Source organism: Nyctereutes procyonoides, unplaced genomic scaffold, assembly GCF_905146905.1.
Source record: "Nyctereutes procyonoides isolate TBG_1078 unplaced genomic scaffold, NYPRO_anot_genome, whole genome shotgun sequence".
In the NCBI taxonomy this organism is placed as follows: Eukaryota; Metazoa; Chordata; class Mammalia; order Carnivora; family Canidae; genus Nyctereutes; species Nyctereutes procyonoides.
The window spans coordinates 38,181,704-38,201,726 of NW_026575042.1; positions in this window are offsets into that span (position 1 = coordinate 38,181,704).

Genomic DNA, 20,023 nt, shown 5'->3' on the forward strand with positions numbered 1-20,023 from the left:
AAAAACTTAAAAAGGAGAGAACCAATCTACTGATACAAAGTTGAAAGTAGGAGCACCTGAGTGGCTCAGTTGAGTGCCTTTAGCTCAGGTCAAGATCTTGATGTCCTGGGATCGAGTCCCACGTTGGGCTCCCCACACGGAGCCTGCTCCTCCCTCTGCCTAGGTCTCTGCCTGTCTCTGTCTCTCATGAATAAATAAAATCTTAGGGGGAAAAAATTCAAAGTAATGGTCAAACGTGCTCACTGGACAGGAGAAAAGAGTGGATATATTCACAACCTTAACAGAATATTAAAAACTAATCGCAGTTGAGTAAAATAAATTGAAAAGTACGCTAGAAGGAACCAATGGAATAGATGCAGAAGAACCCATCAGTGATCTAGAAGACGAGGAAACACAAAACTAAAAGCCCCTCAAAATAAGAAAAAGGGGGGGGGGAGTTAAGGTGGAAGAGTAGTAGGGGGACTCTGCCTCTTCCTCGCTCAAACACAGCGAGGCAGATACCGCAGGGTTCTGAACCCCCAGGAAATCCGAGGACCGAAGAAACCGCACGACTAGATGGAGGCGAGAGGAAGGTGGGAGGTGGGGATGGGGGGGGAGGGTGCTGTAGGGGGGAGCCCGATCCCGGAGGCGGGGAGGCGGGGAGGGCACCGCACAGGAAACCCCCCAGAACTACGGGTGGGGAGCGCTGCTCCTGTGGAGGCCGAGGCGGGGCCTCTTGGTCCCAGGCTCCCTGGTGGCCTGGCGAGCCCTTCCTCCTCTTGGAGAGCATCTGGGAGGGGGGCGGCCTCTCTCAGGAGCCAGAGCCCACAGGTGCCGGGGCTGCCCCGCCCGAGCTGAGCCCCTGCTCTGGCTCCTTGCTGTGCTGTCCCGGGGACCCCAGGCGCTCCCGCACCCACCGCAGCGGGCGAGGCCCCCCAGAGATCAGCAGGTCTGCACCGCGCCGGCCCTAAGCGGCGGAGGCGGGAGATCCAGGCGAGCCCGAGCTAAACAGGAGCCCCGCGCAGGCTGAGGGCAGGGGCCTGAAGGAGCCCGGGACGGACGAGGTCCGCAGGGCCACCGGCCGCACAAGCTCCCGCTCGGGACCAGGGCGCTGGCGCAAGGCATCTTTACCCCCGGGCATTAGCACGGGCTTCGGTGAGCGGCACAGCGCCCGCCGTGGAGGCCTGCGCCCCTCACTCCAGGCCCGGCCCCCTCCCCGGCCGCGGGTACTTGGGAACTAGGCCTCGTGTGCCCGGGAGTCACAGCAAGAGCAGGCCTCTCCCCCAGGAGAGCAGCACGCACACCCCCCCACACACACCCTACCTCTCTCTGGCCTGCGCCAACTGTACTGGGCACAGCGCTGCACAGCTTCAGCTCTAGGGGAAATTTATTTAAAAAAAAAAAAAAGGCTAGATCTTAAGATTTTAACTGGCAGAGAGAGAGAGAGCGCGCACAAGCAGGGGGAGTAGCAGAAGGAGAGGGAGATGCAGGCTCCCGGCTGAGCAGGGAGCCCAATGCAGAGCTCAATCCCAGGACCCTGAAATCAATGACCTGAGCCACCCCGGTGCCCCAAGATCTAGCTTCTTTTAGCAAACAGACCAAAACACACCTGGTTAACACTCACCACAGTGGTCAAGGGGTCCAAATAGTCCACACTGCAGGTTAAGGAGAAACTACAGAAGACTGGCCCTAGGGAAAGAACAGCTAAAACACAACAGCAGAGTACACCCAGCACACCAGAAACGCTTCCTGAAATGTCAGGCCCCGGACAGCAGAGGAGCTCTTAATACAGCCCTTACTTTCAGAAGCAGGAAACCTAGCAGGCTTCCCCAACACAGAAGACAGAGACCTAGACAGAATGCCAAGCTGGAGGAACTCATCCCAAAAGAACAAGAGGAGGTCACAGCCAGGGAGCTTATGAAAACAGACATAATATGCCTGAAGAATTTAAAACAACTAATCATGAGGATACTAGCTGGGCTTGAGAAAAGCATAGGAATCACCAAGGAGTCCCTTACCACAGAGATAAAAGACCTAAAAACTAGTCAGGCCAAAATAAAAAATGCTATAACCAAGATGTAAATCCGACTGGACATAATAACCACAAGGATGGAAAAAGCACAGGAATGAATGTGACAAAGATTATGAAAAATAATGAAGCTGGAAAGAAGAAAAAAATATTGGATCATGAATGTAAACTTAGGGAACTCAGCAACTCCATAAAGCATAACATTTGTATCAATGGAGTCCCAGAAGAAGAGAGGTGAAAAGGAACAGACAGTTTGAGAAAATGATAGCTGAAAACTTCCTTAATCTGGGGAAGGGGGACACATGGGTGGCTCAGCGGTTAACTGTCTGCCTTCAGCCCAGGGCGTGATCCTGGAGTCCCGGGATCGAGTCCTGCATCAGGCTCCCTGCATGGAGCCTGCTTCTCCCTCTGCCTGTGTCTCTGCTTCTCTCTCTGTGTCTCTCATGAATAAATAAAATCTTAAAAAAAAAAAAATCCAGGAAAGGAAACAGACATCCAAATCCAGGAGGCACAGAGAACTCCCATCAAAATCAACAAAAGCAGGCAAACGCTGAGACATAGTGTAGGAAAATTTGCAAAATACAGAGAATAAGGAGAGAATCCTGAAAGCAGCAAAGGAAAAGAAATTCCTAATCTACAAGGGAAGACAAAAATGTTAGCAGTAGATCTTTACACAGAAACTTGGCAGGCCAGAAGGAAGTAGTGTGATATATTCAACATGCCGAATGGGAAAAATATACAGCTAGAAATACTTTTTCCAACAAGGCTGTGTCATTCAGAATAGAAGGAAAGATAAAGAATCTCCAAAACAAAAACTAAAGGAGCTTGTGACCATTAATCCAACCCTGCATGACATATCTTTCAGTAGGAAAGAGAGCCCAAAAGTAACAAAGACCAGAAAGGAACAGAGAAAATCTCCAGAAAAACCAACTTTACAGGTAATACAATAGCACTATATTCATATCGATACTCACTCTGAATGAAGATGGACTAAATGCTCCAATCAAAAGACATAGGGTAAAAGCAAACCACAAGATTAAAACAAAACAAAATAGAACCAAGACCCATTTATATGCTGCCTACAAGAGATTCATTTTAGACCGAAAGACACCTCCAAGGGCACCTGGGTGGCTCAGCTGGTTGAGCATCGTCTAACTCTTGATTTCATCCCAAGCCATGATTTCATGAGTTGTGGGATTGAGCCCTGTTTGGCCTCCACACTCACCAGGGAATCTGCTTGGAGATTCTCTCCCTCTGCCCCTCCTCTCACTCACATGTGTGTATATTCGTGTTCTCTCTCTCTCTCTCTCAAATAAATAAATTAATTAATTTTAAAAAAAGACACCTCCAGATTGAAAGAGGATAGGAGTGCAAGGGTGGCTCAATTAAGTGTCCAACTCCTGATCTCAGCTCAGGTCTTAACCTGAGGGTCATGCGCCTGAGCCCAGTGTTGTTCCACACCCAGAGTGGAGCCTACATGGAAAAAAAAAAAAGTGAGGGGATGGAGAACCATGTGTCATGCTAATGGACACCAAAAGAAAGCTGAGCAGGGTGTCTGGGTGGCTCAATTAGGTATCTGTCTCTTGATTTTTGCTTGAGTCATGACCTCAGGGTTGTTGTGAGATGGAGCCCTCAGCACAGAGTCTGCTTGAGATTCTCTCCCATCTCCCTCTGCATCTCCCCACGCTCATACTCTAAAATAAATAAATCTTGGGGCACCTGAGTGGTTCAGTGGTTGAGCCTCTGCCTTCGGTTTAGGTCATGATCCCGGGCTCCTGGGATCAAGTCCTGCATCAGGCTCCCCACAGGGAGTCTGCTTCTTCTTCTGCCTATGCCTCTTCCTCTCTCTTGTCGCTCATGAATAAATAAAATCTTTTTTAAAAAAATCTTTAGAAAGAAATATAGCCAGAGTAGCCATACTTATATCAAACTAGGTCTTATTTTTTTTTAAGATTTATTTGAGAGAGAGAGAGAGAGAGAGAGAGAGAACACACAAATGGGAGGAGGGGCAGAGAGAGAGAGAATCAAGCAGACTCCTTGCTGAGTGTGGACCCCAATGCAGTGCTCAATCTTACAACCCATGAGATCATGACCTGAACCAAAACAAAGTTGGACATTCAACCAACTGAGCCACCCAGGCACCCCCCAGACAAACTAGATTTTAAATCAAAGACTGTAACAACAGTATATCACAATAAAGGGGTTTAGTCAATAAGAAGATCTAACAATTGGGAACACCTTTGGCTCAGGGCATGATCCCAGTCCAAGGATTGAGTCCTGCATCAGGCTCCCTGTGAGGACCCTGCTTCTCTCTCTGCCTGTGTCTCTGCCCCTCTCTGTCTCTCGTGAATAAGTAAAATCTTTACTTATTTTAAAATTCAAAAAAAAGAAGAAGAGGAAGGTCTAACAAGTGTAAACATTTATGCCCCCATATGGGAGCACCCAAATATATAAACCAATTAATAACAAACAAACTCATTGATAACAATACCATAACAGTAAAGGACTTTAACACCCCATTTACAGCAATGGACAGATCATCTAAGAAAATTAACAAAGAAACAATGGCTTTGAATGACACACTGGATCAGATGGACATAAATACATTCAGAACATTTTATCATGAAGCAGAACGTAGTCTTTATAACAGCCTATGGAGTGTTCTCCAAAACAGGTCACATACTGGGTAACAAACCAGACCTCAATAAGTACAAAACGACAGATTATACCATGTGCATTTTCAAACCACAACACTATGAAACTTGGAATCAAACACAAAAAATTTGGAAAGACCACAAATTCATGGAGGTTAAAGAACGTCATACTAAGGAATGAATGCGTCAACCAGGAAATGAAAGAAATTTTAAAAATACACAGAAGCAAATGAAAACATAACAGTCCAAAACCCTTGGGTTGCAACAAAAGTAGTCATAAGAGAGAGGTACATAGCAATTCAGGCCTACCTGAAGAAGCAAGAAAATTTTCAAATACATGACTTAACCTTATACCTGAAAGAACTAGAAAGGGAACAGGAAATAAATCTAAAATCAGAAGGGAAGTAATAAAGATTAAATAAGTAAACAGAGCAATGAAACTAAGAGCTGGTTCTTTGAAATAATAAAATAGATAAACCCCTAGCCAGAGTTATCAAAAAGAAAAGAGAAAGGACCCAAATAAATAAAATAACAAATGAAAGAGGAGACGGGGCACCTAGGTGGTGCAGTTGGTTAAGCATCCCCGACTCTTGGTTTTGGCTTAGGTCATGATCTCAGGGTTGTCAGACTGAGCCCCTGCATCAAGGCTCTGCACTCAGTATGGGGTCTGCTTGGGTTTCTCTCGCTCTCAAATAAATATTTAAAAATAGAGAGATCATAATCAACACCACAGAAATACAATTATAAGAATATTTTGAAAAATCAGGACGCCTGGGTGGCTCAGCAGTTGAGCGTCTGCCTTTGGCCCAGGGTGTGATCCTGGGCCTGGGGCTCCCTGCATGGAGCCTGCTTCTCCCTCTGCCTGTGTCTCTGCCTCTCTCTCGGTCTCTCATGAATAAATAAACAAAATCTTAAAAAGAAAAATCATATGTCAACAAATTAATCTGGAAGAAATAGATAACTTCCTAAAACCTACTGACTACCAAAACTGAAACAGGAAGAAATAGAAAACCTGAAAAGACCGATAACCAGCAAAGAAGTTTAAATAGTAATAAAAAAAATCTCCCAAGAAACAAAAGAAGAGATGATGTTTGCTAATGATATACTGCTAAGGGAGTAATACCCAAAATATATAAAGAACTTGTTCAACTCAACACCAAAGAAACAAGTAGTCCGGTTATCAAATGAGCAGGGGATCTGAATAGACATTTTTCCAAAGAAAACATATAGAGTGTCAATGGACGCATGAACAGATGCTCAACATCATTAATCACCGGGGAAATGCAAACCAAAGCCACCATGAAATATCACCTCACACCTGTCCAAATGGCTAGAATCAAAAAACAAAGTAAAAACAAGAAGTTATAAGTATTCACTAGGACATGGAGAAAAAGGAACCCTCGTGCACTGTTGGCGGAGAATGTAAATTGGCACAGCCACCGTAGAACTGTATGGAGGAGGTTCTTCAAAAAATTAAAGAGTAATACATGCGATCCCATAATCCCTACTACTGGGTATTTACCCAAAGAAAACAAAATTATTGATTCCCAAAGATACATGCACCCCTATACTTAATTCAGCATTATTTACAATAGCCAAGACATGGAAGCAACCGAAGTGCCCACTGAGTGATGAAGAGACAAAGTAGATGTTTATTCTTTCTTTCTCTCTCTCTCTCTCTCTCTCTCTCTCTCTCTCTCTCTCTCTCTCTCTCTCTCTCACACACACACACACACACACACACACAATGGAGTACCACTGAGCCATAGAAAAGAGATTTCTTACCATTTGCCACTAGGTAAGTGAAATAGTAAGAGAGAAAAAGATAAATACCATAGGACTTCACTCATATTAAGTATAAAATATAAAATGGGGGCACCTGCGTGGCTCAGGTGGCTAAGCATCTGCCTTTGGCTCAGGTCATGATCCCAGGGTCCTGGGATCGAATCCCATGTGGGGCTTCCTACTCAGTGAGGAATCTGCTTCTCCCTCTCTCTCTACCCCTCTCCCTGCTCATGGTCTCTCTCTCCCATTCTCTCGCTCTCAAATAAAACTTTTAAAATATGTATTTATTTATTCATGAGAGACACACAGAGAGGCAGAGACACAGGCAGAGGGAGAAGCAGGCTCCCTGCGGGGATCTCGATGTGGGACTCGATCCCAGATCCTGGGACCACTCCCTGAGCTGAAGGCAGATGCTCAGTCACTGAGCGACCCAGGTCCCTCAAATAAGATCTGTAAAAAATAAAATGCAAAAGTAACAACCCACAAACCATAGTAGAATCAGGGCTATAAATACAGAGAATCAACTGAAGCTTTTCAGAGGGGAGGGGCATGAGGAATTGGGCCATGTGGCTGTAGGGGGGGGCGGTGCAGGTGTCCGGTTATGGAGTAACTCCCGGGGATAAAGGCAGAACATCGGCGACAGCCAGGGTATCCTAACAGCGCTGTGTGCCCACCATGCGGCCACACCTGGGGCGAGCAGAGCAGAGCTTAGAGCTGGGCATCATTATGCTGTAGACCTGAATTGAATGCAACATCGTGTCTCAACTCTGCCACAATTTAAAAAATTTATACACACACACACACACACACACACACACACACACACATTTTAAAAATAAAATGAAAAAAATTAATCAAGTGTATTGTATTTGTAGGTCCAGGATAATTGTGCATTGGTTTCCTTAGATATCCAGCCTGGTTTATGCTTGGAAGTTTTGTCTACCCTCTCTATGTATTTGTTTTTAAAGATTTTTTTTAAAATTTATTTGAGCAAGTAAGTGAGAGGAAGAGCACAAACAGGGGGAGGAGCAGAGGGAGAAGCGGACTCCCCACCGAGCAGGGAGCCTGACACAGGGCTTGATCCCGAAACCCCAGGATCATGACCTGAGCCAAAGGCAGATGATATACGGAGCCACTCAGGCACGCCCTTGCCCCCCACTGTCCATCCTCTTTAATTTTGGTCACTTCGGTGGGTGGCAAATGGACAAATTACAGTAGAGCTTATGTGGTCCCATTTTGTATATATAGGCTTTCTCACTCTTGTTCTGTGTTTTAGTGCCTCTTTTAGGGTTTTCTGTAAAACATACCATTTAGCTAGATCTTTTATAGTTTGTCCTGTACCTTAAACTGTTGTCCTTTCTCGGTGTGAATTTTCCCCAGGTGTGCAGTGCTGAGATATGAAAAGCTGGTTTGCCCTCTCTGCATAATCCAAACAGGGCAGGACGGCCTGTTCCAGAAGGTGTAGCCCCCAGGCTGTCCTGAGAGCCTGCTGGAAGACAGCACTTCAGCTTGGATCCCCCATCATTCACCTCGGATGGAAAGGAAGGCAGACGTGACAACGACATTAGATTGCTAGAAACCGGAGGTAGGTCACTCGACTCCTGGGCCGCAGCTCTCTAAAATGACTGCACCACTGCCCTTCTGCACTGAATGGATTAATGAGAAAATGGAATAAATGAGAAAATATACACATGGTGCCAACATGCAGATGTTTCTCTCTTTTTTTTTTTTTTTTTAAGATTTATTTATTCAGGGATCCCTGGGTGGTGCAGCGGTTTAGCGCCTGTCTTTGGCCCAGGGCGCGATCCTGCAGACCCGGGATCAAATCCCATGTCGGGCTCCCGGTGCATGGAGCCTGCTTCTCCCTCTGCCTATGTCTCTGCCTCTCTCTCATTCTGTGTGACTATCATAAATAAATAAAAATTTAAAAAAAAAGATTTATTTATTCATGAGAGACACACAGAGAGAGAGAGAGAGAGAGAGAGAGAGAGAGAGAGAGGGCAGAGACACAGGCAGAGGGAGAAGCAGGCTCCATGCAGGGAGCCCGACTTGGGACTTGATCCTGGATCCCAGGATCATGCCCTGGGCTCACAGCAGACGCTCAACCACTGAGCCACCCAGGTGTCCCCACACAGATGTTTCTAAATGTTCCTTTCTGAGGGCTCACCCTCCTTGAGGTTCCAGATGTGCCTGGAGCACTTCCTTCCTGCTAACTGGAAACAGGTGCACATCACTGCAGTCCTGCTGATGGGTTGGAGTGACGGTCACTCAGAAGGATGTGGCGAGAGTGGAGCTGGAAGTGTCCTGGGCCTGCCTACAGCCGGTGCAGAAGCTGCGTGTAGCAGGAGGGGGTCACGACTTTGGGAACCTGAACTGTTCCTCCGCATTGCAATTCTTAATTTCACTTGGCTTTTCTCGTTTCGGTGAAGAGGTCAGGTTGGAACTTCGAGAAGGTGAAACAGAGTTTGTTAAGGAGATTGGTCTTCCAGATCCATCAGTGCCCGCACCGAAGGGAAGGGGTTTGGAGCAGTGGATCTGCACGTCCTCCTCACCAGGATCACCTCTACATGGGCCAGTGCTTCCGGAGGGGAGAAGCTGTGCACCTCACATCCCAAGGACTACTGTCACTCAAATAAGCTTCTTTAGGCCAATTGTGCTACCATGTTTCAAACTTAAAAATGTTTTAGGAATGGAGCACTGGTTGGTGGGGCATAGGACTCTTGATCTCAGGGTCGTGAGTTCAAGTCCCATGTTGGATATAGAGATTAAATTTTTTTTAATCTCAAAAAAAAAAAAAACCCCACCAAAAACATTTTAGAAATGATATTTGAATTTGCTTTCAGGAAGCTGAAACACAGTCTTTGACCAGTCAGAGGTGGCAGGATTTGTCCACTGATGGGACCTGCTTCTTAGAGACAATAAAAAGAAAAAATCACTTGAGGGGCACCTGGGTGGCTCAGTCCATTAAGCATTTGCCTTCAGCTCAGGTCATGATCTTGGGGTCCTGGGATCAAGCCCCAAGTTGGGCTCCCTGCTCAGCAGAGAGTCTCCTTCTCCTTCTGTGCCTCCCCCCACTTCTGCATGCTCTAAGAAAGAAAATCTTTAAAAAAATCACTTGGGAATCAAGACCAATAAGGATTGGTATTTAAGCATGAAAAACAGGCAGCCTGGGTGGCTCAGCATTTTAACGCCGCCTTCAGCCCAGGATGTGATCCTGGAGTCCCAGGATCGGGTCCCATGTCGGGCTCCCTGCATGGAGCCTGCTTCTCCCTCTGCCTGTGTCTCTGCCTCTCTCTCTCTCGGTCTCTCATGAATAAATAAATAAAAATCTTTAAACAAAATAAACAATATTTGTTTTAAAAAAAAGTACAAAAAACAGAAACAAAGTAGTTAAGAAACATCCCCTAGATCAGTCTGTTCAGATTATTTGTGTGGCCTTGGGATAAGTCTTAAGGGCCTTCTTGAGAACAAATTGGATTTGACTGGTGACCAACCAGTAGTGACAGGCTATTAGTTTTGGATCTGTTTGAAGATACAACCACTCTAACCACTTGAATGTGAGTCTCTCTCTGGGATTGGAAGAATTCACAATCCTGCTGTTGGCAAGAGACCCCAAGACAACCAGGAAGTTAGGTTGCTTGTTTAGGGGGAACCTGGGGTGGTGCAGAGCCCCTGGGGCCCTCCTGCTGACCCTCATGCTTCCAGGGCTCCTTCTGTCCTGCAGGTCACAGTCCCAGGTCTCTCACAGAGGAGCCAAGGGTGAATGAAATGGTAGGCGTGAGTTGCCATATGTTTTGACACTAGAATTTTTCCTTGTGATCCTTCCCTCTGGGTGGCTGAGAACATTTGGTAGACTTTGCAGAATTATGTGCACCTTCATGTAAGAGCTCTTCTGAGTTCGGAGGGAATGGAGGTATGTTGAGGGACACTATATGCCACGGCGGAAGGTAGACAGTGGTTAATTGGAGTGAAACTAAGGGCCAAGGAAGAACCAAAAGGGTATGGCAGGTAGAGAAGCTGACAGATGACCAAAGCTCTTGGGAACACCCTTTTGAGATGATTAATCCCAATTGAACCCATCCCTGATCATCTTTGGGCTAGGCAGGTTTTTGGCCCACATGACCTTCACCTTCTAATGTCCTGCCTGTGGTTATATCACCTGACAAGAGGGACTCGGCAGATGAAATTAAGGTTATCATCAGTTGACCTTAGGGAGATTGTCCTGGATTATCCAGGGGGCCCAGTGTAATCATGGGAGCCTGAAGCAGAAGTCAGAACCAAAGTAGGACAACCACTGGATGAAGGGAGGGGATCCCTGGGTGGCTCAGGGGTTTAGCACCTGCCTTCCACCCAGGGCGTGATCCTGGGGACCAGGGATCAAGTCCCACATCGGGCTCCCTGCATGGAGCCTGCTTCTCCCTCTGCCTCTCTGCCTCTCATAAATAAATAAAATCTAAAGATGAAGGGGGCCATGTGCAAAATGGGATAAGGAAATGAATCCCAGAAGTTGAATCCTCCCCCAAACCTACAGAGAAGAACCCAGCCCAGCCAACACTGTGTCAGCGGCTTTTTTTTTTTTTTTTTGGCTGCCTTGAATTTTTTCAGTCACTTTTTTTTAATAGGTTTTATTTACTCATGAGAGAGAGAGAGAGAGAGAGAGAGAGAGAGAGAGAGGCAGAGACACAGCAGAGGGAGAAGCAGTCTCCATGCAGGAAGCCTGACGTGGGACTCAATCCCGGGACCCCAGGATCAGGCCCTGGGCCGAAGGCAGGCACTAAACCGCTGAGCCACCCGGGCTGCCCTATCCACAGCCTTTTGAGGCCTTGAGCAGAGAAACTGAAAGAGCTACACTGGGCCCAGACTGCTGGCCACTGAAATGGGAGATAATAAATGAGTATTGTCTGAAGCCACTAAATTTGTGGTCATTTGTTACTGCAGCAAATAGAAAGCCAGTATGGTCATTTTCTCAAAGATGATGTATACTCCACCCCAGTACTTCTCAAACCTAGTATGCATACAGTTCATCAAGAGATCCTGTTAAAAATGCATATTCTGGGGACACCAGGGTGGCTCAGCAGTTGAGCGTCTGCCTTTGGCTCAGGGCATGATCCCAGTTCAGGGATTGAGTCCCACATCAGGCTTCCTGTGAGGAGCCTGCTTCTCCCTCTGCCTATGTCTCTGCCTCTCTGTCTCTCATGAATAATTAAATAAAATCTTAAAAAAAAGAAAAGCACATTCTGATCCTGCAGTATCTGGAGTGGGGCCCGAGATCTGCATTCTTAAAGCACTTCCGGGCTGCTGCACCTCTGAGGAATGCATTTGAGCAGAAGGCTCCCGTGTTCCATGATGGCCAGTGCAGTCCCCGCAATTCAGAGCTGGGAAAAGGAGGGAGGAAATGGGAGTTGAGAGAAGAAATGCCCGGATAGTGATCATGAAGCTGTGAATTAACATCCACGAAGGTTGAGGAGAGGCACCCTGTGTCAGTGGGCCCCTTGCTCTTGCATCTTCAGGGGCTTGACCCACAGCATTGTTACACTAGACTGTTCTGCCCAGCAGGCACAGCCTGGGAACAGATGGGGCATTTTCATGTCCTTTGCTCTTTTCTGTGTCCCTCTGTGAAGACAAGGGCCTGCAGCCATGGGTCCAGCTTCCAAAGGACAGCATGGTGTAGACTTTACTGTTAACAAGGTCTCTGCCAGCAGCCCCTTTCTCCCAACTGACAGGGAAGGTGAGCTTCTAGGTTACCAACTGGAAGATGAAGGAACTCCCCTCATTGGCCAGGAAAACAGTGTGAAGTTGCTATTAGTCCTCAGTGAGAAGGGACAGACACATTCATTAACAACAAAGTTTAATGAGCACTCTATCAGTATCATACTAGGAGCTTGGGACATACTGGGTATCGAAATAAGATTCCAGCCCTCATGGAGCTTATAGTCTAGCAATTACAGCCAGGCTATCACTACTTCAAGTAGGCTGAGTGGTGATTGTTCTCACTGCTCTTCTAGGAGAGTGATGATCTCTGGAAGCTACGGGCTGAGGCCAGAGGTTTGATGTGCTTGCCCTCATGCTGTGCTCTCCTGCAGTCCCCAGGTGGGCTGATCTGGCCTTCATCCATCACTCAGTAGGTCTGTAGAGTCTCTTTCTGAGATGTGTCCAGATGGATTTTTAAATGATTTTAAATCCAGGGCCACTCAGAGGGATGGCAATAACCTATTGCCTAAACACACATGGTCTTTAGGATACTTGACTTTTACTTTAAAGACAAATTTCACAGAGAACCTCCCTCAAAAATCAATAAAAATGGGTCAACATCTTGTCATATAATAGTGAAACTTGCTAATTTCAGAGATAAAGAGAAAATCCTGAAAGCAGTTCAGGACAAGAGGTGGTCCTTAACCTAAAAAGGTAGAAACATTAGACTGGCAGCAGACCTATCCACAGAGACCTGGGAGGCCAGAAAGGACTGGCATGATGTATTCAAGGTGCTAAATGAGAAAAATATGCAGTCAAGGACACTTTATCCAGCAAGGCCATCATTCAGAATAGAAGAAGAGATAAAGAGTTTCCAGGACAAACAGAAACTAAAAGAATTTGTGATCACTAAACTAGTCCTGCAAGAATTAAAAGGGGATCCTTTGAATAAAGAGAGCCCCAAAGTAACAAAGACCAGAAAGGAAAAGAGACAATATGCAGAAACAGTGACTTTACAGGTAATACAATGGCACTAAATTCATATCTTTCAATAGTTACTCTAGATGTAAATGGCTAAATGCTCCTATCAAAAGGCACAGGGTGTCAGATTGGATGAAAACAAAAACAAAACAAGACCTATTGGTATGCTTATTTTTATTTTTTTTCATGAGAAACACACAGAGAGAGGCAGAGATCTAGGCAGAGGGAGAAGCAGGCTCCCTACAGGGAGCCAATGGGACTTGATCCTGGAACTCCAGGATCACACCCCTGCACCACAGGCAAATGCTCAACTGCTGTGCCACCCAGGCATCCCAAGATTCATTTTAGACCCAAAGACACTTCCAGATTTAAAGTGAGGGGGTAGAGAACCATTTATCATGCTAATGGACATCAAAGGAAACCTGGAGTAACAATAAGAGATGAAGAACCTGGACTGCAAGAAGAGATGAAGAAGGATGCTCTATCACAATAAAAGGTTCTAGCCAGAAGATCTAACAATTTTAAATATTTAGGCTCCTAACTTGGGAGCAGCCAATTTTATAAAATAATTAACAAAATTAAAGAAACACATTGATAATAATACAATAATAGTAGGGGACTTCAACACCCCACTCACTGCAATGGACAGATCATCTAAACAGAAGATCAACAAGGAAACAAGGGCTTTGAATGACACTGGACCAGATGGACTTCACAAATATATTCAGGACATTTCATCCTAAAGCAACAGAATACACATTCTTCTCGAGTGCACATGGGACATTTTCCAGAACAGATCACATACTGGGTCACAAATCAGGTCTCAAACAGTACCAAAAGACGGGGATCATTCCCTGCATATTTTCAGACTAATATGCTTTAAAACTTGAACACAATCATAAGAGGAAATTTGTAAGGAACACAAATACATGAGATTAAATAGCTTCCTACTAAGAATGAATGGGTCAACCAGGAAATTAAAGAATTTTTAAAATACATGAAAACAAAACAGTTCAGAACCTTTGGGATGCGGCAATCTAAGAGGGAAGTATATAGCAATACAGGTCTTTCTCAAGAAACAAGAAAGGTCTCAAATATACAACCTAACCTTACACCTAAAGGAGCTGGAGAAAGAACAGCAAAAAAAGCCTAAATCCAGTAGGATAATAGAAATAATATTAGAGCAAAAATCAACAGAAATCAAGAACAGATCAAAGAAATTAGGAGCCAGTTCTTTGAAAGAATAAGATGAATACACCTGTAGCCAGACTTATCAAAAAGAGAAAGGACCCAAATAAATGAGAGGAGAGCTCACAACACTGAAGAAATACAATTACAAGAGAATATTATGAGCAAAATGCCAACAAATTAGGCCATCTGGAAGAAATGCATGCATTCTTAGAAACATAAACGACCAAAACTGAAACAGGAAGAAATAGAAAACCAGAGCAGACCCATTACCAGCAAAGAAATTGAAGCAGTAATAGAAAATCTCCTAACCAAAGTCCAGGACCAGATGGCTTCCCATCAGAATTCTACCAAACGTTTAAAGAATTAATACCTATTTTTCTGAAGCTATTTCAAAAAACAGAAATGGAAGGTAAACTTCCAAACTCATTCTATGAGGCCAGCATTACCTTGATCCCAAAATTAGACAAACCTCACCAAAAAGGAGAATTATAGACCAATATCCCTGATGCACAGAAATGCAAAACTTCTCACCATGATACTAATAGGATCCAATAATACATTAAAAGGATTATTCATCATGGCCAAGTGGAATTTATTCCTGGGCTGCAAGGGTGGTTCAACATTCACAGAAATCAATGTGATACACATTAGTAAAATAAAAGGACAAGAACCATATGATCCTCTCAATCGAAGCAGAAAAAGTATTTGACGAAACACAGCATCCTTTCTTGATAAAAACTCTCTGCAGTGTAGGGTTAGACTGATCATACCTCAATATCATAGAAGCCATATATGTAAAACCCACAGCAAATATTCTCAATGGGGAAAAACAGAGCTTTTTCCCCTAAGGTCAAGAACACAACAGGGATGTCCACTCTCACCACTGTTGTTCAACATAGTACTAGATGGCCTAGCCTCATCAATCAGACAACAAAAAGAAAAGGCATTCAAACTGGCAAAGAAGTAGTCAAACTTTCACTCTTGCAGATGGCACAATACTACTCTATGTAGAAAACCCAGAAGACTCCACCCAAAAATTGCTAGAACTCATACACTAATTCAGCGAAGTGGGCAGGATATAAAAAAAAAAAAAATCAATGCACATCAATCAGCTGCATTTCTATACACTAGCAATGAGATGGAAGGAACAGAAATCAAGGACTCAATCCCATTTACAATCGCACTGAAAACCAGAAGGTGCCTAGGAATAAATCTAACCAAAGAGGTGAAGGATATGTACTCTGAAAATAGAACACTTATGAAAGAAATTGAGAAAAACACAAAGAAATGGAAAAACATTCCATGCTCATGGATTGGAAGAATATTGTTAAGATGTCTATGCTACCCAAAGCAATCCACACATTTATTAGAATCTCTATCAAAATATCGACAGCATTTTTAAAATAAATTTATTTTGTATCGGTGTTCAATTTACCAACATACAGAATAACACGCAGTGCTCATCCCGTCAAGTGCCCCCCTCAGTGCCCATCACCCATTCACCCCCACCTCCCGCCCTCCTCCCCTTCCACCACCCCTAGTTCGTTTCCCAGAGTTAGGAGTCTCTATGTTCTTCGACAGCATTTTTCATAGAACTAGAGCAACCCTAAAATTTATAAGGAACCACAAGAGGTGCCAAACAGCCAAAGCAATTTTCAACAATAGCACAGTTGGAGGTATCACAGTCCCAGGCTTCAAATTATACTACAAAGCTGTAGTAATCAAAACCATGTGGTACCAGCACAAAAACAGACACATAGGTCAATGGAGCAGAATAGAGAGCCCAGAAATAAACCTACAATTACATGGTCAATTAATCTTTGACAAAGGAGGCAAGAATATCCAATGGGAAAAAGACGGTCTCTTCAACAAATGGTGTTAGATTTCCCAACACCTACATGCAAAAGAATGAAACTGGACATTTTTTTTAACACCATACACAAATAAATTCAAAATGGTCTTTTATAAGATCATTTGAATGAATTCAAAATACCTAAATGTGAGACAGGAATCCATCAAAATCCTAGAGAACACAGGCGGCAACCTTTGACCTTGGCTGCAGCAACTTCTTGCTAGACACGTCTTCAAAGGCAAAGAAAACAAAAGCAAAAATGAACCACTGGGATTTCATCAAGATAAAAAGCTTTTACACAGCAAAGGAAAGAGTCAACAAAAGTAACTAAAAGACAACCTACAAAATGGGAGAGGATACTTGCAAACGTCTATTAGACCAAGGGCTTGTATCCAAAAATCTATAAAGAACTTATTAAACGTAACACCCAAAAAACAAATAATCCAATCAAGAAATGGGCAGAAGATACGAATAGACATTTCTCCAAAGAAGACATACAATGGCCAACAGACACATGAAAAAAAATGTTCAACATCACTTGGCATCAGGGAAATACAAATCAAAACCACACAGATATTACCTCATGTCAGTCAGAATGGCTAAAAATCAACAAGTCAGGGAACAACAGATATTGGCAGAGAAAAGGGAACCGTCTTGCACTGTTGGTGGCAATGTAAGCTAGTACAGCCACTCTGGAGGACAGTGTGGAGGTTTCTCAGAAAGTTAAAAATAGAGCTACCTTATACCCAGCAATTATGCTAGTAGGTATTTATCCAAAGGATACATAGTGATACCAAGGGGCCCTGGATCCCAATGTTTATAGCAACAGCATCCACAATAGCCAAACTAAGAGCCCATATTCCATCACCAGATGAGGGGATGAAGATGTGGCGGATAGATAGATAGATATGTATTTATACACCTACACACACGCACTGGAATATTTCTCAGCCATCAAAAAAATGAAATTTTTACCATTTGCAACAATGTAGATGGATCTCGAGGGCAATATGTAAGTGAAATAAGTCAGAGAAAGGACAAATACCATAGGATTTCACCCATATGTGGAATTTAAGAAACATAACAGATGAATATAGGGGAAGGGAGAGAAAAATAAGATGAGATCAGAGAAGGAGACAAACCATAACAGACTCTTAACTTTAGGAAACAAACTGAGGGTTGCCGGGGAGGAGGTGGGTGGGATGGAACGGGGTCACCGGGTGACGGGCATGAAGGAGGGCACGTGACGTGAGGAGCACCGGGTATTATATGCAACTGCTGAATCACTGAATTCTACCCTTGAAACTAATGATACACTATGTAACTATTTTTTTTTAATTGGAAAAAAAAAGATAATGTTTACTCTAAGACGGTAAAAGACTATAGAGGAATCTATCAGATCCTTAACAAGTAACCCCAGTGGACAAGGGGAGCCTGGGCAGCAAGTGGAATTTTAAAATCCACATTAATTAGACAAGAATATTGTGATGTGTTGTCGGTCCATCATCTCAGGAGCTTCCGGGGTGAAACCTGAGACTGGCCTCCAGGTGTGGAGGGCAGGGGGAGGGTGAAGGGAGGGGGCCCCTCCAGGTTGGTAGGCGGCAGGTTTGATAAGCAAAGGGGACTTACGGTTAAGGTTCATCCTGGGAGGCAGCAAGAGGAGTGAATCCCACACCTGCGTGCCAGGTGAGGGCTTATGTGGGGGCCTAACTAGGTTTGGGCCCATATCCCCGGCAGGTGTTCTCAGCACCGTATCATTATCTCAAGGCTGTGTCCTTGCAGCTGCCTCTGGGAGCAGGAAAGGCAAACAGGACCCACATTTCAAGGACAGGGGTGGAGGTAGAGGGGGGCCCCCCCCGCTCATGGGTCAATTGGTCATGGCTTTTTTTTTTTTTTTTTGCCTGGTTATTTAGGTCTTTTGTTTTGTTTTTATTGAAGTTCGATTTGCCAACATGTAGTATAACACCTAGCGCTCATCCCATCAAGTGCCCCCCTCAGTGCCCGTCATGGTCATGGCTTTCCAGTGAGCTTCCCCAACATGTTTGTGTGCTGCAAATATATGAAGCCAAGATATTATGGCTTAAAAATAGTGCAAGGACTCACTGGAAACCTCATTTGTGGTACTTTGACAATCATTTGGATCCTTCAGAGAAGCAGTTATTTTTTTAAATGTATTTATTCATGAGAGATAGAGAGGCAGAGACCTAGGCAGAGGGAGAAGCAGACTCCCTGCAGGGAGCTTGATGCAGGACTCGATCCCAGGACCCCGGGATGACGCCCTGAGCCGAAGGCAGACGCTCAACCACTGAGCCACCCAGGCGACCTGAACCAGCCACTTTAAAGAGAGGCTGTCCCAGAAGCTATCCAGGGGAGTTTGTTAATGAGCCATCTAGGAGTACGTCTTCTTAGCTGTGACTGTCAGCCCCTCAAGGGCAGTGATGTGCACTCTGGTGGCCTTTGGTCTCCCTTCACAGATGGTGCCAACTGTCACATTCCAGGATCCAAGGCACCTGCACTTGTCACCTGTTGTACTGACTTCCGGCCACATTAGCTTGACTCTAGTTCCTTAGGGATCTTCCTCGGGACTCAACATTATCCAAGGTAGCACCAACCACTCTGACCTTCATAGACGATTCTGAAATGCATGTGAGGCAGGGAGGCAGAGTGGAGGCCGCCGGTCCACAGGGCTGGAGCTGAAGGCTGCAAAATGCTCTAACAGCCCAGGGCGTTCTCTAGCTTCTTCCTGGAGCCCACACTGGAAATTCTGGTATTTGGCTCTAGACGTACTATCCCACGAATTCCAGTATTTCAGTTTGATATTAGAAGGAGTGCACAGCACCCCCTATCCCCGTGTACCCTGTTTTAATTTGCTGTTTTTTTCTATCCTGTGCAACTGTCCAAACCATCCAGCTCTTAAGACTGGACTTGCCTCCACTGAGACCCGCAGGGCCAACTACCTCCTGCCCCTACGCCAACCCTGTGCCAAATGACCGACAACCCGTTTGACCTGGACTTTTTTTTGTATAAAAACTTAAGCAGTACACTTACCAGGTTTGAAGTCTGCCTCGGAGGGGTTTGGAGCACAGTGTGGAGCTACAGGAATTAACCTGACATGCAAAATTGCCAGTTATTTTACCAGCAAAAAAAACGAGTTTACTGGGAAAGGGCAGAGACTTGCAACCCAGAACAAACAGGTGATGGCAAAATCAAAGAGGCATGCAGAGAGCAAAGGACAGGAAAAGCTCTTTTATATAGGAAAGGGGGACAGCTGGGAGGGGCTGTTACAAACAAAAAGTCCTGGCATCAAATGGGAGCTCGCAGGGTACTGGCTTCTGATTGGCTGATTGGGACAGTCTCTCGGTGGGGCTGTTGCTGGGGGGAGGAGGAAATCATTCCTTACCTGTAGTAAAGGATGGTTAAGTGCTACTCACAAGCTGCCTCTCCCACCTGTTGGGTCTGCAATCTCCAGGAGTGGTAGGGCACGAGGACTGCCCCACCTGGCCTCCCAACTCCATTTTTTGGTTAAGATTTCATTTATTTATTTATTCATGAGAGACACAGGGAGAGAGACAGAGACATAGGCAGAGGGAGAAGCAGGCTTCATGCAGGGAACCCACGCAGGACTTGATCCCAGGATCCTGGGCTCATGCCCTGAGCTGAAGGCATTTAGCTGCTGAGCCACCCAGGTGTCCTCCAACTCCATTCTAAATGAGTTTTCTGTTGATTAATTTTCACAACTGTTTAAGCTTAAATAACCCTTCTCAGCCCCTTGCTCAAGCTGTTTCTCAGAGTTTGGGTTTGTAAAATAGGACTAAGTACTTGGAATAGTGCCTGGCAATTAGTGCTATATGTCTTAGCTAT